The sequence below is a fragment of the Lagopus leucura genome, unplaced genomic scaffold (assembly GCF_019238085.1).
Source record: "Lagopus leucura isolate 7727_CA_CO unplaced genomic scaffold, USGS_WTPT01 Super-Scaffold_100157, whole genome shotgun sequence".
In the NCBI taxonomy this organism is placed as follows: domain Eukaryota; kingdom Metazoa; phylum Chordata; class Aves; order Galliformes; family Phasianidae; genus Lagopus; species Lagopus leucura.
The window spans coordinates 45,014,421-45,041,629 of record NW_024962334.1 but is presented as its reverse complement, the minus strand read 5'-3'; the positions used below and the strand labels follow the sequence as shown (position 1 = coordinate 45,041,629).

Sequence of the window (27,209 nt, the reverse complement as noted above, 5' to 3'; positions counted from 1 at the left end):
GGAACTTTATGCCGTTGTCTCTGCGGCCCTTCAACTCACCTGGATTTCATTTCACACTTGAAGCTCAGCTGGATTTTGTTGTTTTATCAAGAGGGTGGAGGAACCCAAGGGCCTGTGGTGTGTCCTGCAGCTGATTTATGTCTTTACAGTGCAGAAGCCAGGTGCAGACTTGCCAGGGGGTAAGGGGCTGCCAGTCCCCTATTACAAGGCTTGTTGCAGCAGGATCCTTCCCTCTGTGTGAGGCAGGAATGTCTGCACAGCCTCCCTGCAGATCTGTTCTGCATCCACCTCTCATGAGCTGGATGAATCCTGCAATTTCCTTGTTATTTGCATGCCAATGCAGGAAGAACGCAGAGGGCAGAGTTAAGATTTGCTGTGAGTTAGGGATTTGTGAGAATGCCAGATTCAGAGATGCTCCAAAGGGCAGATCAAGGGTGCAGACACAAAGGTTAAACAAACAAAAATAAAAGCCTTTGCACCAAACCCTGCAAACAAAAACCACCCAGCTGACTTCAGCTCTGAGATGCGAGCACAAGGATTATAAAAATACATACTTTGCTATTTCAGACAGAAATCTAAATAAAGCTTTTCCTGCTCTTCTTGTCTCAGATGCTAACAAAATTAATGGCTGCTTTTTTTTTTTTTTTTTTTTTTTTTTTTTTTGGCCAACGATTCATTAGCCTCTTTAAGGAGCCTGCTCCTTAAACCTTCATTAAAAACAAGTCAAAATCCTCCCCAAGATCTCAACTACAGTCAGGTTTTGCTTCTCTCCAGGCTGGTGTGAGATTATAATGCTTCTCAAGGTGTTCCCTTCCTCATAATGAAGCTCCATCTGTTCTACAGATGGTAAAGATCACAAGAACCAGCATTAAATATCCCTCCCCCACCAGAATTTTTACCTTATGGTAATGCTGCTCTTTGTTTTCTCTGGCTTTCCCAGGAGCAGAGGAGCGTGCTACAGAGCACAGGGACTCATCTATTGCCCCAGCCAGCCCAGGCAGTGGTGGCTGCCTCTACATGAAGAGCATTTCACAGATTTTGGCTAGGACTGAGCCAGAGGAAGAGCTTTCTGACTGATTTTTTCAGGAAAACTCTGTGCCCTTGAAATCACCAGCTGTATTTTTCATCCCATCATCTCTCAGCTACTAGCCCCAGCTTTGCCCCTGATAGACAAATCTCTACACTTCTCTTCTACGTCTTGCTCTTACATTTTTGCTTCCAGGGCAAATAGAAATCTGTTGCAGCAAGGACTTATGCTTTGAGGCACAACAAAAATTCAAGAGGTCAGGTCCCAGAGGATGGGAAATAAATTTATAGGTATTTGCTACTCATTTCTGGGTCTTTTTCTTCAGATATCTGCATGAGATTTTGAGTCTATGAAGTACTCAGTGGGGGTGAGCTCCTGGGTACACTGCCAGCCTCTGAATGTTGGCCTCCTCTGGTATAACCATGCTGAGCATCAGAAACCAAAACACAAAATGGAGCCACCTTTGATGATCTTCCTCTCCATACATAATCAAAATAATTAGATTCACTTAACTAAACAAGTTTTAGTTCTACAACAGGATAAGCACACTGGATCTTTAGACAATCCTCTAAGGCCGCTGGCAATGGACTAACTCCATTTATGTGGTTTAACATTTGCCTAACAGAAAGCACTGCTACTTTTCTCTTCTTGACAGGTAGATAATCCTAAGAGGTCTGACAACCGTATTAACATCCAAACCACAAACGACGGGTAATATGAAAAGCTGGATTTTCTGACATACAACCTTTACATCTGCTTTCTACATCAGAGCCAGAATTTGTTCTACTGTTGTGTTTGTATTAAATATGTGGATTAATGGAGCTCAGCGAGAGTGCTGAATAAGCTCTTCCCATCTCCAGTGGCTTTGGATTGCATCTTTCCACGGAGAGACAAATGTGCAGCTTGTTATATTCTGTGTTTTGCACTTGGAAAAACTGTGGCTTGGTGCTAAATCAACAGCTGCTTGTTCAGAAGAAGGGATTCCAAACTTCTATTAGGACTAAGCAAATTTGGGCTGGGGGTGCTAACAGGGCTGAAATCCTACAAGGAATCATTTTGGTGATGTCAGTTCAGACCATAGCCCACCAACAGAGCCATTGCTCAAAGAGAACTGACCCCTCTCATGCATGCCAAAAGCCCAGAGTCCTGATCCAGGAAGATTTGATGGCACGTGCAAACCCAAACAATAAGATATGTTGCTCCAGTATCCTGGCTCAGTCACTGCTCAGGTAATTACATCCCACTTATCTAAATTTCTTCCTCAGTTTTCCCTGGCATTTAGTAATTTTCTTCACTTCCTTTCCAAAACAGCAGTTTAACAGTCCAGCTGGCTGCTGAATAGTCACCATCCTTTGAATGATGGCTAAATGTCTCTTCTGTGCATAATTATGTGCACTTTGCAAGGCACCTTGGGACCTTATGAACTGGGGGAAGGAGAGAAGCGATATACAAAGTGATGGGTTTTGTTTTCATTTTTATTGGTCTCACAACTGGGAGCACTATTGGCACAAGATCTTAGAAGCTGAGAACAGGTAAAAGCAGCTTTTCCCTAAATTAATAACTCTACGGAAATAAAGCCCAAATCACAATAAGTTTTTCCATACAATTCCCTCTGGCAAATACTTTGTTGAAGTAATAATTTCAGCGAGAGTGGGACCCAGATGAGCGCCAAGTCTCAGAAAATACACGTGTGCCCACAACAGAGGTGCACAGAGACAAGTTTCATGGAAGCCACTGCATAGGGCTGGGTCCAACATCAACCAGATTGAGCCCAGAGGTTCTCCATGCTCTGAGTGGGCTGAATAGGGCATCACAGATGAGTGTTTGACATTGCGTCTGGCTGCAGTTTTTGGTGCCTAAATTAGGGCCGTGGGAGGGTTTGCAGTGATGTCACCCCTTGGGCTGTTTTCACAGAGCTGGACATACAGGGACCGAGCTGATGGGAAAAGGCAGGTGGGAGAAAACACGGCTTCCATGTTTTGCTCTGCAAAGTTAAGCCTGCAGATCCCTGTTCTTCAGGTTACAGCAAAACTGAGGTGATGGGCCCTCATTTTCCTTCTTCTAAACACAGACAAGTGCACAGGAATCATGGGATCAGGAGAGAAAGCAACAGGGGGTTTGGTTTTGTTGTTCAACATTTGGGAAGAGGAGATCTGCATCGTCATGACTCATTCCCTAAAAATACCTGTCTCTCTCCATTGACTGCACAGGGAGCCCAGGGTGACCAGCTTGATGTAGAAGTGAGCCGTGGAGATATCTGAAATTAGACAAAGTGAATCCCATCTCTCAAGCCAGTCTGGGTAGGAGGTAGTGTGGGACGGTGCAATGCAAGAGTCTACATGTGAGCTGGAAGTCTGCACTCCCACTGCCGGCGCTGGGGATCTAGTCAACGTGGTCGGCAGAGCCCAGGAAGCAATGTGTCTCACTGTAAAGCAGACTCCTACGTTTGGTCAGTGAATCACTCTCTATACGCCTACATTTCAGTGAGATGGATCCTATCCCTGAAGTTAAGAGAGATGAATCTCACCCTGAAGTCTTTCTCCTCCTTTTTGTATCTGCTGCTAAAGTTTCCAACGTGCTATTACACGAAATCAATTGCTCAAGCTAGCCATCACTCCACCTTCCCTCCATCCCCAACAGAACCATAACAAGCTAACACATTTTCATGTTCATTTTCCAAACTTCATTTCCAAACTCGAAGTAAAATCTTCCAACATTCCTCAGCTTCCATCAAGCCCTTCAGTGTCTACATACCTCACCAGCACATTAGAGCTTTCTTCTTCCTCCAGCGTCCAAATAAAGCTCTTGCAGCTCTCCATTATTGCAAACAGATCTGGGTATCTCTTAAGCTGCAATGAAAATATCACATATTTTTCCACCATTTTTCTCCTTTTTTTCCCACTTACTGTGCAACAATACAAATGTAGTTTCTGTCAATACTAGTGCCAATGCATTCTCAAATAACTGCATGTCAGGTGCACAAATTACAGGACTAACAGAGGCTGTGATTACATTTCGTGTATGGGTTCTCAAGGCATATGATAATGAATATTAATAGAAACTATTTCTCCAGTAAATGATTGTTTTCTCAATAGTTGATATAAATAAAACCACTTGGATAGGAAACAGATTTTTTGATGTCTCTATCACAAATGCAATGATGTATTTCCACAAGAAAAGGCACACCTGCCAGTATACACTAGTAGAAATGTAAATATTTGCAATTTTTGTAGTAATTAAACCCAATCCTCCAAGGCCCATCTCACAGCATCAGAAGACAGAACGCAGGTTCATAAGCTAACAAAGAATGAATGAAGTATCACAAAACCAGATGGAATCAAAATTAAAACTCAGAAATCAATCGGAGGAGGCAGGGTCTGTCTCTCCAAACTTCAGATACCTGTAAGTGGATGGCTGCAGGTGAGTTAGTCACTCTGCCAGTCATTCCCACATGTCTCAATGGAGACAAACAGGCACCTAAGGCACAATTCTCTCATCCACTTTAAGTATCTAAATTTGGATGAAATGAATCACTGTCTCTCTGGACTAGATCTCCACTGTCTGCAGAGGGAGCTAAGGGAGACTAGCTGAGATTCAGGCGCTTAGTTAGATGAACACAGGCATAATAACCTACCTTAAAAACATAGTTTGTAAAAAAAATGCACAGAAAACAACTGTTACCCATTTAAAAGAAGGGAAGAATTACAGATCCCAAACTTTGTTTATCGGAGAGGCTGTGTAACAGTGAACACCATCTTTTATTCCACTGTGATAGAGGGCAGTGGACCTGTGCTCTCTTCTGCATTGCTTCATTTGCCAGCTAAATCTCACCTAAGGATGGAGTTACGGGTAGTGGGCAACAACAGCAACTCCACAAGGAGAGCAGGAGAAAAAGTCTTGAAGGGAAGACAAGGCAAGGAAGGGCAAAGGAGGAAAAAGGGACTGAAAAAGGAAAGGAAATGGGAAGGGAAAGGGAATTTGCCTATAAATATTAGTGCTTTTCTCCTGAAATGGAAGTCTTCTTTGGGAAGCAGATGTTATCCCTGAAGAGTTGTGTTTACTGAAATACACACACAAAAAAAAAAAAAAAGAAAAAAAAAAAAAGAAAGAGGAAAACAAGAAGAGTTTTGGCAGATTATTCTGACTTCCTACAGTCTATTTGCAGTCAAATCTGTGGGAAGTGGACGGGAGACTTGAGGGAATATCTGCAGAAATTCATTCCAAGGTGATCAAAGGCAGCTTTACCCATGAATTTACTGTCCTACTGACTTATTTTTTCAGAAATCCTAGACACCTGGAGAGGTGTTAAAAAGATGAAAGGGGAAAAAAAAAAAGATCAACAACATTCTGCTTTTCAAAATTTCAACCTATTCCATCCTCCAAACCTCACTTTAGCACCTCTTGAAAAACTGGAACACATATTGAAAGAAAAGAAAAAGCTGTAACAGATCCATGAGCTTTTATACTATTTATACTTGTTTGCTATGGATTTTTTACATACAGCTAATGGCTCTGCTAAGCCATGTGTTCTCCTCATCCTCTCTGTGCAACTTCATCCTCTTTCTTTCTTTCTCTGCAGCATCTTCTCTACACCATCTTCAATTAGGCCTTAATCTCTTCAAAGCAGGATTCTCCTATTTGGATTTAGGTGAGCAGGAGAGACTTCAGTCATAGCTGAAGCCCTGAGGTGCTATCCTGATACAGATGAATAAGGATCAGAGGGGAGAGTGAGGCTGATGTTTTCCAAAAGGATTCAAGGAGCTCAGGTAACCTTCCCTTAAACCACTTGAGCTTTATGAGCAAAGAAGCAGAGCACCACAGTCCTAGTTTTGGCAAGATACTTAAGCATGTGCTTAGATAAGATCTTGAAGTTAATGGGATTAATCAGAGGTGGTGTACATTGGGCCATATAAAACATGCATTTCTAGATATCACTGTAAAATGTCCCAAATATGAGCCTTTCTGAGGGAAAACTTTTCCATCACGTATCTTTTTGTTGCATCAGGCGAAAAACCCACTCCTGAGCTTTTAAATCTAAAGTGCCTTTCACAGTCATCATCAACTTTTCATAGAGTAGTAAATGAGACAAAAGATATAGCAAAGATCCCAATACAGCAAAGCCATCATTATAGGAAATATTTGTCCCAGCCCTACTCGTGCCAACAAGCACTGTCCTGTGCTTTCTGTTCCTTGTCCACAAGATTGATCATTCATAGCTCACACTGACATGACCCAGTCCCTCAAAAATAAAGCAGTTTATGGTTATTTTCTCCTAAAGACAGTGACAGTAGCACAGTTAAAGTCCTTAGCAGGAGCCAAGTTCCCTCCCTGGAGTTCAGGGATAGGTATCCCTGCACATTGGGCGAATGGCTTGAAAATATCTACATTTCAAAAATTCAAGCCTCATGGGTCAAAAAACGTCTTTATCATGCAGCCTGTTGGTGAATGTGTTCAGGCATAGGCAAGGCTCTTGGGGTTCTGGGCTGTTTTCAGTCATGCTTATGTCACTGATATTAGAAGACATTCCTTAAAAACACAGAAATGACTGTGAGCAGGAGCCCATGCTTCAGTGCTAGTGTCTTTTTTCCAACTGAGCTGTGAAAAAAAAACAGGAAAAAAAGCACAAGAGCAATAGAAAAGTGAGCAAGCCAAGAGGAAAATTCAGCCCCATTTCTACAGCATTTAAGTGAAAGATTCAATGAATGCATTGCTTTAGGTTGGAAAGAGAGGATTTCAGCGCTACCACTAGCCTCTGTCAATGGTCTGAGACACACAGCTGAACTTCACACACAGCTCAGTCCTACTGCTGTTTAACTGCCAATACAAAAGATACTATCTCTACTGAAGCATGAACCCAAAGTTTAGATTTTCAGGAAATCGGCAGGCAAAGCAGTGGGAGGAGGCAAAAAAAACAACAGCACCCAAAACATCTTGTTTGCTAAATCTGTTGGTGGAAGCGGTAATGCAAGGGCTGAACCCACCAAAAGCCTTGCTGGAAGTTGTGCAGTCACTTCTCACCAGGCTGAGCTCAAGACTGTATGGTCTGTCCTGTGAAAAGTAGATGAGAAATCCAAAAATAAAATAGCTGACTGTAAGTTGCGATCAGCACACCATACATATGTAAATTGTTGCTGACCCTGAGAAAAGCTGCCTCTGCATTATGATAAGGTCTGAAACCTGATTGAAATGTTTCATAAAGGGCATTATTTTGGAGGTGATCCTTAAACGAGCAGAGCAGGAAAATCATCACTGTCTTCCCTCAGTAGTCATAAAAATAGGTTACCAATGAGAGGGACTTTAGCCAAATTATTTTCTTTGAAATTCAACTGGTGCTGGATTTTCTGTATCTCAGAGTCCTCTTTAATGACAGCATAGTTCTGGGACACAATTACATAATTATTAATGTATTGATAACGTGTAAGCATTTCCTGGCCTTACTGCCGCTGCAGCTCTAATCTAGATCATAAAGCTCTCTCATAATTGCAATATTAATCATACCAGAGTCTGCTGGATGCAGTATTGCATCACTGTTCCTTCCTGGGTCCTTTTAACATCAGCGAGGTGATGACACTGACCATCTCCACAAACACATGCATTCAGGCCATTAGTATTTTCACCTATTCATAAGGATAGCTGAAACAATGGACATCCTCAGAGTTCTTCCCACATTGCTCAGCTACAAAAGGGTCTTTTCTATTATTTTAAAGAAGTGTGAGGATTTTCCAGAATTTAGAAGCCCCAACAGTTTCTGCTTTGCTGTGAACATGCCAAGCTGACAGCTGGAAGGGCTTCCTGTCTGCTTCACATGTGAACTAACTGCACTCATGGAAGTTGGAGGAGAAAGGGGAAAGCTCAGTATTCAGAGATGCTCTCTTTATGCTGGTACCTCTGCACTTCAGCTGCTCAGACACATTCAGATCAGACTGATCTTCATTGAGTGTCTTTCTCTTCACTCCTAGCACTTCAGATCTTTGGCTCAGCCATGTCTTTGCTGCTTTGTCAACAACCTTGTCCATCTGACAGACTGTAGATGTCTCAGCTGCCTTGTTCACGACAATCTTCTGAGCTTCCCTTGCTGTAGTTGTGTTGTACTTCATGCTGGGCCATGTATCCCTCAACAGTGGTGGACTTCAGCTATCTTCTTTCAAAAGTCCGATATATGCTGTGGAATGGACCACTTGGCACAGGAAAGTGTGGCCAGATATCAAAGGTCATTCCACAGTTTATAAGCAGTGACTCTTCTTGTTGCATAGCCATCCACCATCACCTGGAAAGCCCTGAGGAACCCACTGTTTCCATCTGCTGAGTCATCAACGCTTCTGACTATCTTCCATTATATGATTTTATTGGTGGAGCAGGTTACCCAGAGAAGCTGTGAATGCCCCCTCTCTGGAGGCATTTAAGGCCAGGTTAGATGGAGCCTTGGGCAGCCTGATCTGGTGTGTGGCAACCAGCCTAAAGTAGGGGGCTTGGAACTGGGTGGTCCCTTCCAACCCAAGCCATTCTATGATTCTATGGTTCTATGATTCTCTGATTCTATGGTTCTATGATTCTATGATTCTGATTCTATTTTCTGAAAACGCTCTTTTGAAGGAGCTTTCTCCTCCACCCCAGGCACTGTTAAAATGTTGCTATGTGCCGACCTCTGAGTGCTTGTATGCTGCTCTAAATAAGTAATCTTTCTTAAATTAGCCTTGTAGCTTCCCCTCCAACACCTCTCCAGGTACATCTTCTTCCTTCCCATTTCCCACCTACAAAGCAAGAACGTTCCTGATTTAGTCTTCTCTGTGTTTCTGCCTGTGGGAGTGTTTGTAGAGCTCACAAATGGAAAAGACAACTCCAAGATATGAGCACACCTTCTACTCCTCTTTCTAGCCAAGACTGCTGGAGGAGAAGAAAGTTGTTTTCAGGTTCATCTTGGGGCAGGCAGGTCTGACTTTTGTCTCCTGATCAGAACAAGGGCAGAGGGACCTATTGGGCATGCAGAGCTTTTCTCTCAGCATTCCAGAGAGACTGACTGCTCTTAATCAGTTCTGTCTCCTGCCTAAGCCCTTTGTAGCTAAACTGTTACCCAATATTTTGGTCATTGTTTAATGCTATTTTTCATCTGTTTGTGAAGTTATAGAAAGATGTGCATCAGGAATCTGCCATTGCACGATCTGTGGTGAAGAACTCCCTCTGGTAACCCGTGTACAAGTAAACCAAGTCTTCATCTCTGCCTTAGCTGATGCTCTAAACAATCATTTCCAGACACCATCAGACTGAGACCTGCACCTGCCTTTAGACAGGAATTAGACACACAGTCTATGAATTTATATGGGGAACAAAGAGGAAAAACTTCCAAATAACATGCTCACAGTAAAATGACCCACAGAAATTTCAAATGAGAGAATTTGGGGTGGAACATAGCTTAATATTAGTTTTTATATGAGTAGCACTGGGGTAGTAGACATTTAACACCCACAAAAATTTAAAGGATTATTTTTTTATCCATTGGAAGAAACCTATACCACAAGCATAATTGAAACAGATTGAAATTTACAGGATGATGAAAGCGAGATGTTTAAATTGGATTAAAATCACCAAAATGCTTGAAGAGTTATACAAGACGTATAATAGGGCATAAAAAGATCTGAATTTTGATGTTTGTGTTAAATAATATGAGACTGGAGTCTTGATAGAATTTCTTTTTTTAAATTCAATATTTTGTTCACAAATGTACCTATAGTTGATGCATGTAATCCTGTGATATTATTCATATCCATTATACATCATAGGTAAGAATATTTGAGCTTCTTTAACCTTGGCTTCAGGTAACTACCCAGACTCTCAATCTGAGACTGTTTTCTTTATTACCTCCAGTTAGACATATTACACATATTGCTATTCTCATTAACAAACAGTGGTTTCCCTGTACATTACTTCAACGGCCAACTATTTTTATAATTACCTTGCAAATTTTAGCTTGAAGTAACATTCTCCTGTCTAAAGCTGTTTTAACAAATTCAGCCCCTTCAGCTTAATCTGAGTGAAAATCCATTGAAATCAGTGGAAAGTCTTCCATGGACTTCAAGGGATTTTGGACCAGTTCCTATGATATGCCATAATTACTATGTAGAAAGACTCCTACTTGTAATCTCATCCATGGGTGAACAATATCATTGTTTAGGATGCTAACTCCGTATACTATTAATCTAAGCCAATGCTTTTCATTAAAATGTTCTGCTTTTCATTTCTTAGACTTCTGGTTGAATAAGAAGAGGTTTTCCATACTAAGTGTTGCCTCAGGTCAATTCCCTTCAATATAATCAAAAGCAGTCCAGACTTTTCTGAAAACACACCTGGGAAAAAGGGGGGAAAGAGTCCAGTATGCTAATACTAAATATTCCAACACTCCACACTACTCCTTTCCCTGGGAAGACTGACTTCACACTTGGGAAGAAAGGTGGCATTTTTCATAGCATTTTTTTCATTTTACAATTTCTTGAGATTTTTTAGATATTCTATTTTTTATTAATTCGGTATTTCAATGCTCTTTATATAGCTGCAGATTGTGGAAGAGATGTAAAATACCATTTTCTCAGTCAAGAGTCTTTTCCTTTCTTTGTGCTTTGTTTATCTAACTCCTGTTTTGCATTTTGGTCTAATTGGATCACAAAATTGGCAAATACTGTGATCTCTGTGACCCAAATTAGCAGCACAGGCTATGTGGCAGGTAAGCCTGTGAATGCTCTGGATTCCTTTCTCTTCCCAGGGATGGGGCTGCATGTCTTTAAAAGCACTCAGGGTGCTGGTATTTTGTTATTTCTATCAAAAGTTCAGGCTGCCATTCTGTGAGGAGAAAGCAGAAAGTAAAATGTCTAGAGAGCTGCACTTGAGATTGCTAAAGAGCAAACAACGTATTCTGATACCTCTTTGGTTCTGGTCTAGACATTGGTGAAGTTCCTGTTTCTATATTTGTGTGGTAGCGTGGCTATCATTGTCTTTCCTATATTGAACCTTTGCATCAAGGTTTAGCTATGACTACCCATTTTCCTATGATATGAGGGCTGGACAGAGAAAGTGTCGTGAAAGCTACACTACATACTGCAGGAAGGCTTACAGATAGAGTGATACCTCCACGTTCACCTGATAGGAGAAGGAGACATAGGAAAAACAAGAAGTGACCAAAGCATGGCATTTTGCCTTGTCTCTCAAGACCATTTGCATCTCAGCAGTAAAAAAACACCAGAACTCCTTGCAGACACACACAGTGCTGTAGGGCTGTGAGGGAGAGGCAGAAAGTTACGGGTCTGAATGGACATTCGTTCTGTTCCCACTAAGATGAATCCAGGACCTTAAGCAGCTTGTTTGACAATGGATCATCTGTTCATCACCCTGCAGCCTCAGGAACAGCATTCAAATGCAAAGGATTACAGAGGTTCAGCGGGATTTTCGCAACTCATATTTTTATCCCGCTGGTAAATTACCACAGAAAAGCTTGAAGGAGAAGAATAACTCTGATTCTGGGACCAAAACTCCTCATCTCCATAAGCTCCACATCCACAACTGAGCCCTTGCTGAGCTGACAGTCCAAGCAGTACAACTGTACCGCTACCTCTATACCAATCAATTACTTTGCAAAGCATACAGAGAGCGTATAGCTCTGTATAAAGCTTAACCATTCCCCGCTGTGTGGTGCTGAATATGTCAAAAGAAAGAAACAAAGGAAGATAAGAGAATTCCACTCCAACTGCAAAAATGTTTATTGCTGCTATTGTTTCAGAGCTCTGCACCCAGTGCGAGACAATTCCTCTCTCATTAAGTCATGATGAATGATAGATATGGCCAGCGGCTAAGACTAGTCCTTAGATTAAATGTGAGAAATCTCTCTCTACCACCAAGCAGGTGAGATCATTTCTTTTTCCCATTATACTGGTTTCTTCTCTCCGTTTCTGAATAACACAGCATGACTTGATAGTTTCTGCCTCTAAACTGTTGACGTATATTTGCTTTGAGGGGGACCTCCTAAAGTGTGAAGAATGGGCCAAAGAGTTCCTAACTACTCACAGTGAGTGTAGCCATTAGGCTGGAGTCAATTTAGTGCTTAACCCTTTGTTGAAGAATTAGGGGACTCAGTGAGATCTTGTGGGATTTTCTTCTGGACACACAAGAAGGTGGCTTTCCTGTTCTCTGATCATCTACTCTCTCTCTTGATGTCCACATGGTCTCTGAATTAGTTGCTTGTCTTCTTTAAGAGCTTCTCTTTGCACATCTCCAGGTTAAAGAACTACTTATAGCTTCCCTGTTGGAGACGAGGAATCACTTGTGAGAGCTTGGATAGAAAGGAGAACGTAATTTTTTTCCTGGTACTATTCCTGGATTTATTTTGACCACGAGAAAGCTGCTCCGTCATTGTAATTCTCTCTCCATTCTTTCATAACCTTACCCTGTGCAAATTTCTACATTCAAGTTTCTACCTGTGAATTCAACAAAGTTGCATAACGTTGGATCAGAGTCTTAAAATTACAAGGGAACATCTACACAGCAAATCAGAATGGGGCTAGGGAGGAAGCCCAGGAGCTAGACCTTTAATCACCTATATTGTTAACTTCCTTCTGTCTTGATAGTGGTGTACAGCCAGGCCTTAGCAGATACAAGTCCTGGGACTTTTTCTTTTTTACTCTTACTTGGAAAAAATACATATATATATCTCCCATATGCCACAAGCTCTCGTGCAAGTGTTGCAAAGCAGCCTTAAATGTCTGACCTGAAGGTATAAGCCTGGATTGTTCACAAGTGATAAAACAGAGAAGGCTAAAGGACAAATTCTGAGGCCTCATGTTATTTGAATAAAACAACTTTTTAATTAAAAATACCTCACAAGATCTTGGAGAGGAATCTGAGTTGAAGAACTTTGGTCTGGATTCCAAACTCTCTAACAGTTCCAGGATATTTATTCCTGTCCAGAATTTTGGCTTAATTCATTGATGGGAATGAATTTTGGATCTAACTTCAGACTGTGCTATCGTAAATCCAAAAGAACTGGATGTTCTCATCCAGGAATTCATTTTTTTTTTCCTTTAAAATGTGATTCACTCAGCATGACTAAGGGCATGTCCACATAGATGGGTGACCAACTTCTTTCCATTCGCCCTACAGGCCAGCTCTTTTCCAGGGATCATATAGCCACCTTGGCACGGGGCTGCATGTTGGTCAGTAAGAGCATCCACAGTCAGTCCTCACAGTAAGTGCTGTGAAATGAACAGTAACATTTTCCTCCTTTCAGATCTGACTCTAATACAGTGATTAAAACTCAACTAGTGCAGAAATTTATCAGAATAAATAAATTTTCCCACTTAGTTATCCAAGCCAAAATTAGATGTGTTTTTGACAAAGAATTTTTAGCTTGATTTCTTGTTTCTGAAGGTTTTATGTCTTTAAAATCCGTAATATTTGATCCGAATTTTTATCTGAAAGTTCATCAGTCTTATAAAAATCAGACTAGTTGTAGCTGAATAGGTTTAGACTTCAGAGGTCTGCCAGTGGAAACTGATGTTTGAAAATCTTGGTCTTACCTGAAAGTAAGCTTCATGGCATGTGTAACCTGAAATGTCATGTTTTGTGTTGGGTGGGTCATTACAGCATTCATTTTCCTTCTTAATTGTAACTTATGCAAATATCTTCCACATTTCGATTGGAAAAGTCTTTGAGAACCATTTCTGACAATTTTGTGCTGGAAAAAATACATTTGGTATTGTTTCAAAACAAAATTGCTATTTATAAATTAATTTGGTTGCTTTCACATTATTTCACGACAACTCGTTAGCAGCAGTAGTTTATAGCTGTCATATAATGGGGTCACAGCACAATTATCAAAGTGTATATTTTTGTTCTTATAGCCTTGAATATAGGACTTGTGATTTAATATTGATTGAGGCATCCTATTTAGCAGCCCATCCTTTTGGAGTTGTAATGAAATAGCTTCATACTTTGAACAAGGATAGAAGTGTATAATTCAGTGTATTAATTAGCATAGTGACTGGTTTCAGTTTCTTCAAAAAGATTTCTGAGTATCACAATAAATGATAGAGAAAAGGTGTATTTTTTCTAATGATTTGAAGTGCATAAATTGCACTTCTCTCCCTGAGCTTATTGGTGGAGCAGTTCTTTCCCTATTGACTGTAAGCAAATCAGCCTAAGCATGGGTGACAGCCTCACCCCAGTGCAAACAACTAAAAGACAAAGAAATACTCAGGAGATATCCCTCTGGATGCCAAGCTTTGTGTTGCATGCACGGCAAGATTTTCTCTTGGCTCCAACCATGGGTCTTAGTATTGCTATTCATATGGCCACATTTTGTCCCTTTCTTTGGGAAGTCCCAGAAAAACGCCATCTGGAAAGGCACTGAAGATTTTTGGACATTTGGACAGTTTGTTTGGCATCCACCCAGTAACTTCTAAGTCAAATAAAACCCTCACTTCCTCAAATTACAACTTCAATGCAAGATCCATTCCTGTTTCACAGGACTTCTGATTTCCAATAGGATCAGAGTTCAACCTTTGAACTGAAATCCACTGAAACACAAAATAATAGAACATCTCAAATTGGAAGGGACCTATAAGGATTATTGAGTTCAACTCCTGGCTCCAACCAGGACCACCCAAAAATCAGATCCTATCTCTGAGAGCATTGTTCAGACACTCCTTGAACGCCGGCATTGAGGTGACCCTTCTAGGGACAATTAATCTCATTCCTGAATTCAAATTTGTACTGAAATCTGGACAGCTGCTAACGTGACTGGAAGAGAGGAGATATAGAAATTGAGATTAGCCAACTTCAGGATGATTACTTTAAAAATGGTTAGATCTAAGGCAAGCCTTTGTCCAAAGCTGACCATTGCTGTGGCTGTAGGTCCACAATTCTACAGTAATTCACATTCCCGTTTGAGAAAACATTAGCTCTAAAAGTGTCATCCCAATTCCCACACTGGTTGTGATCAGAGATGACAATGAGTTTGTGGACCCTTGGTTTGACCTAGTAGGTTTCTATACTAAGCTGCAAGTAGCATGCATAATAATATACAGAGAGAACACTAAAAATACTGCTAGTGATAAAATTCAGCATTTTTCAGGATTTTCCTCACATCTTCCCTTCTTCTCTTCCCATTAAAAAAAAAAAAAAAGAATTGGCAGCAAAATGAAAATCAAGATTTGGTGTTTATCTAAGGAATGCATATGGTTTAGGTAGCTCCAGTGTGACCTTCTACTCAGGTTTGACCTATGAAGAACACAGCTAAATTATGTATAATGGTTTTGTGATGAAATGCAATGCCAATTATAGGAGTGAGATGAGGCCATAAACATACTGCACATAAAAATCAGAGAAGGAACTTAAATCCCAGTCCCAGAACCAAAAGATTAGTGCTCTAACCACTGACTGTAGTCAAAGCTTCCTTCTGGAAATGAAGGTTAAATTTCTTCTTGCATACCCACTGTGTGGTCAGAAGAGTAATTTAAATGCTTTCAATAATACAGAGGTTAGAATTTTCATCCTTTCTCTTTAGGAGGTTTTCTACAACAGTATGATATTTTTTAATCAAAATTCAGGCAGTTTACTTGTAATGCTAAAAATGGATAATGACTTTTCGGTCAATTGCTTTTGACCGTCAATATGAAGCCTGCATTACCATTCTGCAGTATCATTAAACAATCAATAGCAATTAGTGTCTAGTCAAGCCTGGTGTTTTAATCATTTAAATCAAAATGTCCATAATTGTTATTGTATGTAAATATTTGAAAATGTTTATAGTGGAGATGAATTTTACCCATCCAGCCCGGAGAATTAGAATTAGTGAGCACAAATAGCCTTCAAGCCTCGTGTTGCCTCTTGCTGAAACCAGGATAAGAAGGAATAGGAACTCGCCATATCTGGGATACACTCCTGTCCTATCAAGGGCAATACAGGCTTGGTGGTGGGTGAGTTAAGAACATTTTGCTGGCAGTGTTTTGTCTGTGTAGCAGTGATCCATGGCGAAATGACAGAGTGGTTCTTCCCACTGCTGGCCTTACCCACAGCTGTTGTGGCGGAGCACTAAGAGTTGCACGCAGTGCTGGTACAAAGCTCACCAGTCAGGCAGAGGATGAATTGGCAGTGCAGTTTTCCAATTCATGTATATGTGGCAGCACCACTACTTAGGACCAAGAATCTTACTCGGGGACAGCACGTGAATTGTTTTTTAAGAGGGCAGAATATTCTTTCAAACACAAGAGCTGATCATGCATCCCCCAGTCCACCATATCCATGTTCTTAAGTACAGGTCCTTGGTTCATCTCATTCTTAGAGCGATTGCTCAGTTGCAGGGGAGATTTTCATGGAGGCATTCAAGGTCAGGTTGGATGGAGCCCTGGCAGCCTAATTTAGTGGTTGGCAGCCCTGGCAACCAATTGTATTGTAGCTCAATAATCTCTGAGGTCCTTTCCAACCTAAGCCATTCTATGATTATATGATAGACATTGTTCACGTTCCTGGATCCTATTTCAGAAGTCATACCGCTGGAGAAGGTACTTGGATTTGTTCCTGTTATTTATCTGAGATGGTTCAAAAGGCATTAGGAGAGAATTAGATGGACGCACAGAAGTCTGGAAGAGGGATATATCACCCTTTATAACCCATGATGCTGATATTTTTGGTTTAGCAGGACACGTTGACAACAGCAACATTCAGTTAACAGACTTTTGGAAAGACACGGTCTTCAAATGTTGCGTCAAAGTAGCATGAACACTGCCAATATTAAAAAGATAAAAAGACAAATAAGGTAACTGTGAACCCAGAATATGACCAGGGTAAAATGTAGACCCTGTTAGCCCATCATTTGAGTTGACATGCAACCAGAGCCATGCTATGAAAGTGAGCCAACCTGCTCCCCTCAGGCAATACATTCATTTTACACTTAATACATGGAATAGGTATTAAGAGAGTATTGAGGGAGCCCAGTGTCATACAGGTGAGTTCGGAATATGGAAATACCAAATCAATTTTCTTTGGATTCAAGTCCCAGACCTCTAAATATTTTAAACCAGCTACTTGGCATTCCAAGTCACCACCAGAAATTTATTGTCTTAGTTACTAATCCAGCCCTCATCTCAGGAAAGGCATGGGAGAATGCGTAACAATAAACTTGAGCTGTCTCAACTAAGTCACTGCATCCAGGAGGCTTGCAGGATTGTTTGCTTGGATCTCCTGGACATTCCTTTTGCATCAGAGCTGTATCTCCAGCAAGGAGCAGGAGGGTTTATGTTATCAGGTTAAATAGAGATAAACTGTAAGACAAAACCCAGAAAGTAACGTGCACCCGTGCCCATTACAGCAGGATGAGGCAACGTAACCCATGGTGAAGTGGTGGCAGGAGGACATTTTGTATTTGTCAGTTAAAGACAATGCCGTCCCTGTGGCTCTGATGTTCTTCATGCCCCAATGTCCTTTTCTAGAGTGATTTTCTATTGCCTTTGAATAATTGTCCCATTGTTAGAACTGACATTGTTGGGAATAATTTGGTCCTGATTGCTTGAGAAATCCAGTTTTGCTCTTCAGGCTATTCTGGGAGGTCTGAAAGACCTATTTCCTCTTCAGTGTGAATGACCAGGGCCTATTTGGAAGCGTAACATTCACAACCAGCAGGGAATTTCTACAAAACTGGGATTCCCAGCTCTCCCATTATTCAGAATTTCTCCTGGGTTTGGCAGTTCACAATCAGGTTTTAAATGTCACTTTTTTCAGGCTATTTTCTTGTGTAAACTGCAGCCTGAAATAGGTTCAGAACCTGTGTAATACCAAGGCAAGCCTCCTGCATCCTCCAAGTATTGAGAGCAGAGCCAGTGTACACGCTCTGAGTAAAAAAATGTCCCAGATACCACACCAAAGGCTAATGCTGCACCATATCTCACTACCCAGAACAGAGAGGTCTAGGAAAAGAAATTACATTTACACACCAAAAAATTTGTGTATTCAAAGCATTTCTTGGAAGCTCTGGCATAGCTGCAAAATGGAACTTTGTTCCCTAAATCTCACAATCCTAGTAATAAGCTTAATGACTACAACTAAGATAACAGTAACTTTCAATAGTTTCACAGACCAAAGACAAAAGAAGATTTGGTCCAAATGCTCCCACTACCTCACAAGCAAGGAGTTTATCCACATTCTTTCTGTTTTGTTCTCCACCATTTCTCTCCTTCCACTGCTCTGCAGCATGTGCAGTACATCTTTACCAATTCAGTATCTGGGTGTATCAGAAATGAGCCTGAAAGACTGCTGAATTCCTCTCGGAATTAGTTCCCTAATAGACATTTCAGTTAAAATTTTTCATCTGGTTCCAGTCAGCATCCAGGTTTTAAAAAAAGACAAGCCAGCAGTACTGGACAATCAGTTCCCAATGCTAAAGGCTCTCCAATAACATGCCAGCAGGGAAAGAATTTTAATAGAACCCACAGGAATTTAGAGACTGAGGTTTTTTTGCTTATATCTTTTTTTTTTTTTTTTTTTTTTTTTTTTTGAAGGACAGGTTTTCCCTTCTGTTGAACTCAAGCAACAGGCAATTTCCATTCATCTCTCAAGGAGTTCGCATACTTCCGACTAATGGCCCAGTTGCACATATACCATTTTATTTTTCAGCAGTCACCTTCTAACCTTCTAGTTCCAAGGCAGCCCATGGGGTGATGTGGAAGATTTCCAGCAGTGTTACCATGCTTAATTTTGGGATATCCCTGCCTTAAAAAAAAAAATAAAAAATCATTGCAGTGAGTCTGACAACCAATTTCTTTGGTCATTGCTGAAGAGCATTAATGGTTCCTTAAGAAAGAAAACAGCTCCCAGTGATGCAAGGTCAAGGGTGGGGGGAGGAGGAGACCCAAAGATCCTCTAAATCAGAGAAAAAAGGTAATGAAATTTCTTCAGCATTTTTCTAATATAAAACAGCTCTGCAAAACCGGAGAAGTGGCTGTGGGAAGCAGTCAGGAATCTGCTCTTTATCCCATCCCAATGCTGCTAAATGGTGAGAAACTTGGCAGAGGGCCCACACTTTTACTTATCTTCTAAGTCTAAAATCACGCTGCTTTTTTCTCCCCCTTAATTCTATGCTAAGCGCCGTGCATCGAAGGGAAAACACTGCTTTAGATGTGAAACAGGCAGTAGAGTCTGTGGCATTGGGGTGTTTCAGTCCATCAAAATGAGCTTTTCTTCCAAGGTGAAGTGTACAATGTAACATTACTTAATTGCCCACACTGCTTGGTGGATGCTGACACATATTGTAGAAATGTTAACTGCTTTACATTTCAATGCGTTCCCTCTCCCAGCGCTTTGCTTTGCTGGGATGATGCTGGCCCGCTGCCAGAGAGGAAGCTTATTTTTCACTGGTGATCATAACTCTGGCTGCTTGTAGCAAATAACGTAACTTGCAGTGTTCGGAGGTTTGTACAGGAAGCCCTGCTGCGCTGCCTTAATTGCAATCACTCTTCTAGCGATGGAGTAAAAAGGTATTAAGTTAAGATAAATGAACTGCTTATTGGAAACTACAAATGTCTCTCTGCATCAAGCTCACAAATAGGGAAAGCGAATGCTGCTGCTCTCCTCTTTCTTCCAGGCTCCTCCTTCCATTATAGCAGCTCCCCGGCTGAACATTCCTTCCCTTCAGCCTAGCAATGCTGCTTTTAAAGCCCCCACCAAGGCTGCATGGATTTGTACACCCTACAGACCGGATGGTATCCTATGGCCAACTTGGTTTTCCCTTGTTCTCAATACCCAACTGCCCCAGTGGAATCAAACCGTGGGGCTTTTCTCCAGGTTGGAGACTCATACATGGCTTCTGGCCTCTGGCTCTTTTATAGCATTGCACTCCAGGGGCCCTCTTCACGGCATGGCATGAAACTCAAAGCACAAACCACAGACCCACGAAAAGAAGGCAATAAACATTTACATTGTGTGGCTCTGATGGCGGTACAAGACATAGAGACAAGTCTGAGGTTTCTGCAACCAGGACCAGTTTTTGTCCCTATATCGTGAGGATGCCGACTCCGGAGACATGCCAGGCACATCCCATCAATCCTTCATGTTGTCATCCCATTGTCTACCAGATCCGGGCAAATTGGATCCAGGAGTTTGGCTAGTTTTCAAGGGCAACTTGAGAAAGACACATTTACACAATCCCACAGAGGGCAAAACTTTTACATAAACATACTGGCCCAGCCTGTAGAGAATTAGTTTACCCCTGTGAGTGCTGAGAAGGACCAGCTGAGCTACATTGTACAGAAAGACGGGGCCTACCTGTGGTGATGTAATGTTTGCAATGGTTACAAGTGGTCACATCCAGATCAAAAATAGTCAAGAAGCTCATAGTGAAAAACTCACACCCCCAGCAGTGACTCAATTTTGTTTCTTTAAGCGAGGTCCCCTCAAGGTCTCTCCGACCCTCCCTGCAAGCTGATCCAGATCTTCACTCGCTTGGATCCATGCTGACATGGGGAGATAACAACTGAAACCTTGACTCATTACCCATGCAGTTTGTTGTCCCCCCTGGAGATAAGAAACACAGGAAATGAAGAAATCCTGCTGGCATTATTATTAAAATGCCAACACATTACTTTATTCTTAGATTTGTACCCTTAACAAGGCAAGAAGAGTAGACTTGATTTGGGTCTAATCACAAATTATTAGATATCTAGGCCAGTGTTTCCTCTTTATGGTGGCCAAACATGAACACAAGTGGTTCAGGGGCTCTGCAGGCACCTCTTAGAGCATCTGAATCTCCTTTTTGCCCCTCTCAGCTGTAGAGCATATCTAGTCTTACTGCTCTCAAACTCAGTCTCTGTCTTTTAGATACAGAAACTATGTGAGATGTACCTCATCTGAAGTTATATGGGTGTAAATCCTGTTTAAAGCAGGAACTTGCTTCCCATTCCGGGAAGATCAAACCAGGAGGGGTAGGAGCAGGAGGCATCCCAGGTAACTAGTGATAGGATGAGATGTAATGGCATCAAGTTGCACCAGGGGAGGTTCAGGTTGGATATTAAGAAAAAGCTCTTCTCAGAGTGTTAATACAGTGGCACAGGCTCCCCAGGGAGGTGGTAGAGTCACTGTCCCTGGAGGTTCCAGAATTGCAGAGATGTGACACAGAAGGATGTGGTTTAATGGGCATGGAGGATGGGCTGACAGTTGGACTCGGTCTTAGAGGCCTTTTCCAATCCTTACAATTCCATGATTCTACAATTCCAACCCTACAGATAACCACTCTTCTGCCAGCTCCGTGGGACAGCCAAGCACACTCTGCAGAGCTGGACCGAGAGAGAAGTGGACCTCAGCATGAATCTTCATTTCCCTGAATGCAGTAGGAGAAGACCAAATTTTGGGAAGCAGCTAGAAACTCAGCCAACGTTTTTGGAGGACAAACTCTGAGGGCATATTGCAGAGAATGCCTATCCACTGCTGCACAGAGAGCCCCATGTTTTCTTGGCTGGTTGTGCTGGTCATGCAAAACGTTCATACTTCTGTAGGAAATTCACTCATGCTTCATGCAAGACAAAGGCCTGACATTCTCTTTTGGTTTTAAAAAGATTAGGAGGCAGGTGAGAGAGTGCTTTAAGCCAAGGAAGGTGTTGCCTTTCACCTTTCTGAGTATCTTTTCTCCATTTGTTCTCTATGTTCAAGAGGCATAACCAAAACTTGCTTCACCCATCTACCATCCATCTTCCTCATCTCATTTCCTGGATGCCCACTGTGGATGTCACCTCATTCAAATCCCAGCATAACTATAAACTAGTGTTTTACTCACAATAATGTCCTTTCAAGATTCACTAGCAATTCAGCATTAGCTTGTTTACAATCAGCCTTGCCAACTATCTTATGGATTGGATGAGTGCTACTCCCCCAGTAAAGCTCTGTCACGAATACCTACAGCTCATTGCTGCCTCACTTTTCTGAGCTCATCTGAAACATCAAAGTACACCCTTGCTTATGCTGGAGTGCTTTGGGGGGATGAACAGGAGAAGGATAAGTGCTGCCCATTCCCTACTCTGGGAATCAGATTGCCATGACATGGAATGGCTGAATCCCATCCTCCAAGCTGTGGTAGTGACCTGGAGCACTCAGAGCTCCACTCAGTCATGTCTTCCTGCTGCATGGGTGAGAAAAAAAACTGGAAAAAGTCATGGGGAGTTTGTCATGGGCTTGAGGAGCAGCAGAGCAGGGTGGAGGTGGGCAGGGAAGGAGACTTGCACATCAATGCCACCTGCTTCCACACTGATGACATAGTGATAAACTGCACAGTGACGTTCCTGTGCACTGTCTTGACATCCCATCAGCAAGGTGCAAAAAACAAAGTGTTGCATGATCAGGGGCCTGGCATCACGGCTTAGGCGAAAGCACAGGTAGGCTGTAGGAAAGCCAGCATTTCACACGTATCTTGTTAAACGTGACAAGCGTGTTACATTCACAAAGCCTAGAGATCTACATTTTGGTTAAAAAAGAGATATCAAAGCCTTTTCCATTTCAAGGACGGGATGCATCAGCAGTGTCCATACAACATCTCTCCACAGCCGTGACCCTTCCACACAGCTCCACAGTTTTCTCTATGAACTGCTGACCTTCCCAAACCCAATGCACAGTACCACTGTCCTCCTATGTGTGACCCTACAGATTCCATCATGGCCTACACTCCTCACATCTCCCATAATCCAAATTACCCATACTACCCCCTACCTGCACAATCCCTCAGATTACATCCTCCTAGCCCTGCGTGTCATCCCATAAGCCCTATTCAAGCCCTATCCACCAGGACTGAGATTCATCGAGAGGGAGGGATGGGATGGATTACAGCTGCTTCCCATGAGTACTCTGAAGTTGTCTCTGCCTGAGCTCATCCTGCCTTAGCATCCAACCCCAACCACTCACCTGGGACCAGACTGACACTGATCCAGTCACTCTACCTGTGGAGTTTCTAGTATGTGTCACGTGGAAGATCCATGCCAGGAGCATAACATATTTTTGATATCAAGAATTCAGGAAAGGTATACTTTGTATTCATGGGGATTTAGGAATGTTAAACTTTCTCAACAGAGAGAATTTATGGACAATGAGGAAGGCTGTTTACAAGAGACTAGCTGAACCAAATTCCATGCACTTCAGTGACAGGAATGGAGAACGTGTTGCCTTTCCACAAGCCACAATTCCATTTCATACAGCTCAATTCCATTTCATACAGCTCATGGACATATTGTTTCTTGGCAATGCTGTGGACTGACATTTATTTTGGGTTCCTCCAAAAGAGTCCAATAGAACTGAGTCAACCTTTGGAAGAGTTTTCTGTTTCTTCAAAACATGAGCAAAAAGCACCTGCCCTGCCCAAAACAGTTCACCTCACATTGCCAGAAATCCTTTCAGAGCAGACATCAGTTCCAGCCTGTGCCTCTGTGTGATTTTTTCCTGCTTGCATAACATTACCCCATACATGCTTCTGTCTAGATGCTCTCCTAGTGCCTTCTCAGTGAGATTTGATCTGGTTATTTATTGATCTTTGCCCAGTGTTTATTATTTGAGGAATTCACAAGATAGATGTGAACACTTTCACTCTCCCTGTGCTTTAGATTACCAGGACAATTGTTTAACATGTTCCAGCCTCCATGGGGCTACTTGCCAATTAAAAGGGTTCCAGTGAGCTCCCGTTAACCCCCCTGGATACTAGAGTAAAACAACTTCTCTGCTTAGTTCCTAAATTTCTACAGAAGCTCTTCAGTTGTGCCCAAAGCTGGACAACCTGCTGGCTGTGGGCAGCCTCACAAAGCCAGCTCATTTTCCTGCTTGTGATTTTGCCAGGCAGATCTTTCCCAAATCCACGACTATTCACAGTTCATTAGCTTGACTGCTTTATACAAACCTGTGCTGACATCAGGATTGCTCACACACTGATCATCACCTCTACAAGTCAAAGATTCCAGATCCTCATCTGCTGTTGTGCTCCAGAATAAGATTCCAATCCCAACCTTCAACTACATAAGATGGGAACAGGACAAGGAGATTTCACATAGCTACACCAGTGCCCTTTGCAAGAACATGTGATTGAAAGTGCACTTATTCATGCTTCAGTATGCAGAAATAATTGCATGGCTAAACACACCAGAACAGTAATTATACTACACAGCAGTACAGTTTTCCAATTCATGTATATATGGCAGTCCTAGTATTTAGGAAATTTCTGTACGACTGGCTGGAATGGTTTGGAAAAGTCCCTGAGAGATCACTGAATGCTGAAAGTCAGTTCTTGATGTGCTCTGCACGGACTGTGTAGCATGGGAGAATCATACAGACTTGGAAATATGTTGACAGAAATGACCTCTCAGTATTTTGTATGATTATTTCTCCCCCACACACTGGGATTTTACCTTAAAATTTCATGGTAGAGATATTCAGTAGATCACTATACAAATATATCTATTTTTAGCTGCTTTTTCACTTTTCTTTGAAGTTCCCAAAGCTATTCATAAGACTTTTCACAGATACCTCAGTACTGCAAAATCCTATGAGAGGAACATCTTGCATGTCTCATTAAAGTGACCTATGGTCAGAGACACCTACATTTTGGCTACACAAAGGCACACGTGGTGGCAAAGTGGAGGAAGCAGAAAGGCATGAAGGAAGCACGGCCATTGAGCTCCACTGTACTATTCAACTTCTTGTTCTCTTTTCAAGGGAATCTATGCTCCATTTACCTACATCTTTCAATAACTTCATCTTTCATTTTGTTCTAAGCAACATCCATGACATCAGTGAAGACAGACAGAGACATCCAATATGACTGTCACTCAAAGGACAGTTGCCTGCATGCCATGACAGGCAGGTACCTCATAAAACAACTGGAGGTGGAAGATGACTTGAAATGTACTGCATGCTGAGGGGTGCATTTTGATTACACCTAAGAGGTCTCCTTGGGTAATCATGGAATCATCAAGGTTGGAAAACTGAGATTCCCCCAGTCCAATCCCAACCCATCATCACCATGCTCACTGACCATGTTTCTCAGTGCCACATCTCTACAGTTCTTGAACATCTTCAAGAACAGTGATTCCACCACCTCCTCGATAGTCTATTCCAGTGCCTCACCAAACCCTAGCAAAGTAAACTGCCAGAGACACTCACAAGGCTCAAAGCTTTGAGAGGAGTAAGAAGTAGTGGGAGAAGTGTACAGAAAAGCAGGTATGGCATGAGTATCCCCAAGCAATGGAGAAAGTTCAAGTCCTAGTGCATCAGTGTTTGTGTCTGAGTGATAGGGGTTGGCAGGCTGTGTGGATACTTCCAGCCCTGCCTTTTTGCACATCCAGCTGCAATCAGTATGTCACAAAAATGTGTAAACAGTAAAAAAAATAAAAATAAATAAATACAAAAACACATTTTCTTTCTTTCTGCAAGACACCTGCTGCCTGTCAGTGTGGAGCACAACCCTTTGTGTAGCAGCCCAATAAACAAAACTGTAAGCATCTGTCTTGCAACTGGATCCCAGCCCATGGCAAAGAGTGAATCTGATCTGTAACAAACAGCTGGGAAGAGCTCTCAATACTGCACTGTACTTCACAGCCTGTCTGTAGATCCCTACCAAAGCCAACCAGAACTTCTACTCGGTAACACAATAAAGGAAATGGGGAAAAGAAAAGGTAAAGTAATTATGTTGCATGGTATACTTACAATAAGGGGACAAGAGGTTTTTGCCACAGTTTTATTTCAACTGAATACTACAGACAAACAGTTCTACTCACTTCTTGTTAAAATTAAATGCAAATTATTGAAAGCTTTCATGAGATTAGGGGGAAAGAGCACCTATGCCAACTTCACATATGTGATTCAGAAGCATCACTCTCAGTGGACAGAAAGCCTTGACATAGTCTTTCATTCTGAAGAGTTACAAGTCCTAGTAGGCCAGGAGCTAAGCTTACAGCATTCAGGGCTAGATTTAGGGAGTTGCCATGTCAACACACCTCCACCGTTTGCAAGAACACCTCAGAGACTGGGATGTGAACTAGAAGCCCTATTTTTAAGTCTCCATATTCAGATTCAGTGCAACATAAACCTCAGACTCAAACTCCCCTGACTGTGATGAAAAGCTCCCTTGCTTCACCCTAGGTGGAATTTGGCCAATAGCCCCATGCCCATCCTGAGCCAATAAGGTAAAAAATATCCATTCTGCTGAGCAGCAGCAAGAACATCCTTCTTCCTTAGAAGGATACCAGCCCATGGAAAAGTAAATTCACTTAGATATAACATTTCCAAGGGGGTAATTCTTCTCTCTCACTCTCAAAATGGGGGAAAGCTCTTTGCCAGCATGTAATTTCTTTCCTAATCACATTGCAGTGTCACATACCAGTGAGCTAAGGGCTCCCGCAGCAGCGTTATCCTCCAGCATATGTGACTTTGTATAACACGCGCTTCGCTCGGCAGTCATCAGCAACAGAGAGCAAGAACATACTTCTTCCTCTATGACATTATTAGGCATTAAGAGCACTCTATAGCAGTGCATTTCAGCTTCTTTATTTTCTCCCAGTAAAAGCAGCTTGGCCACCTGGTGTGCTGCACACACAGTTAAATTCCAAATGTAATGTATTTTGTAGCGAAAGAGATTAGAAAGCTGCTGTAATGAATCTCATTATCAGTGTCTTTATATCCTCATCTAGTTGGAAGCAGAGATCATCCAGACCTAGGTGCTGTACTTATTTAAAAGAATATCATCTACCTCTCAACCCTGTCATTACAAGACAAATTGTTTCCTTTGGCTTGATGCTCGCACCATGCTTTTCTCAGCTTTAAAACATGTAAGCGGACAGATTTTCTTAAGAACTGAAGGTCAGATTTTTAAGTGCTTGGCACCCACAACTGGGCTAGATTATTTTACAAGTGTTTGATTCCCATTTAGACACCTAAAATAAGAATCAGATTTTCAGACATGCTCAAAAACCTCCAAGATCTTGTGGAAATCTGGATCTGGAGTTGCTCTAGTAACTTGCCAAATTAGTGGAAATTAAAGTAGACAGCCTCTCATCATGTTACTCATTGCAATGATAAATGCACAGTCTCTAACAGAAGTTAGATCCACTTCCAAGACCCAAGCCCCTTCCCAAGGCAGTTATTTGCTGGTCTATACAAGCACAGGCCAATACTTCCAACTGCGATT

At 41.8% G+C, this 27,209-nt stretch overlaps 1 long non-coding RNA gene across 1 annotated transcript in view; it reads right to left on the bottom strand.

Annotated features, from left to right (window-relative positions):
• Nucleotides 1–3,216: 3,216 nt before the first annotated feature.
• The window catches only part of LOC122189248, a 52,043-nt gene continuing 28,050 nt past the window's right edge, over nucleotides 3,217–27,209 (bottom strand). The window contains exons 3-4 of the long non-coding RNA XR_006181761.1: nucleotides 3,782–3,876; nucleotides 3,217–3,284 (exon numbers count right to left, since the gene is read on the bottom strand). This is a non-coding gene — a long non-coding RNA (uncharacterized LOC122189248). The remainder of the gene's footprint in view (nucleotides 3,285–3,781; nucleotides 3,877–27,209) is intronic.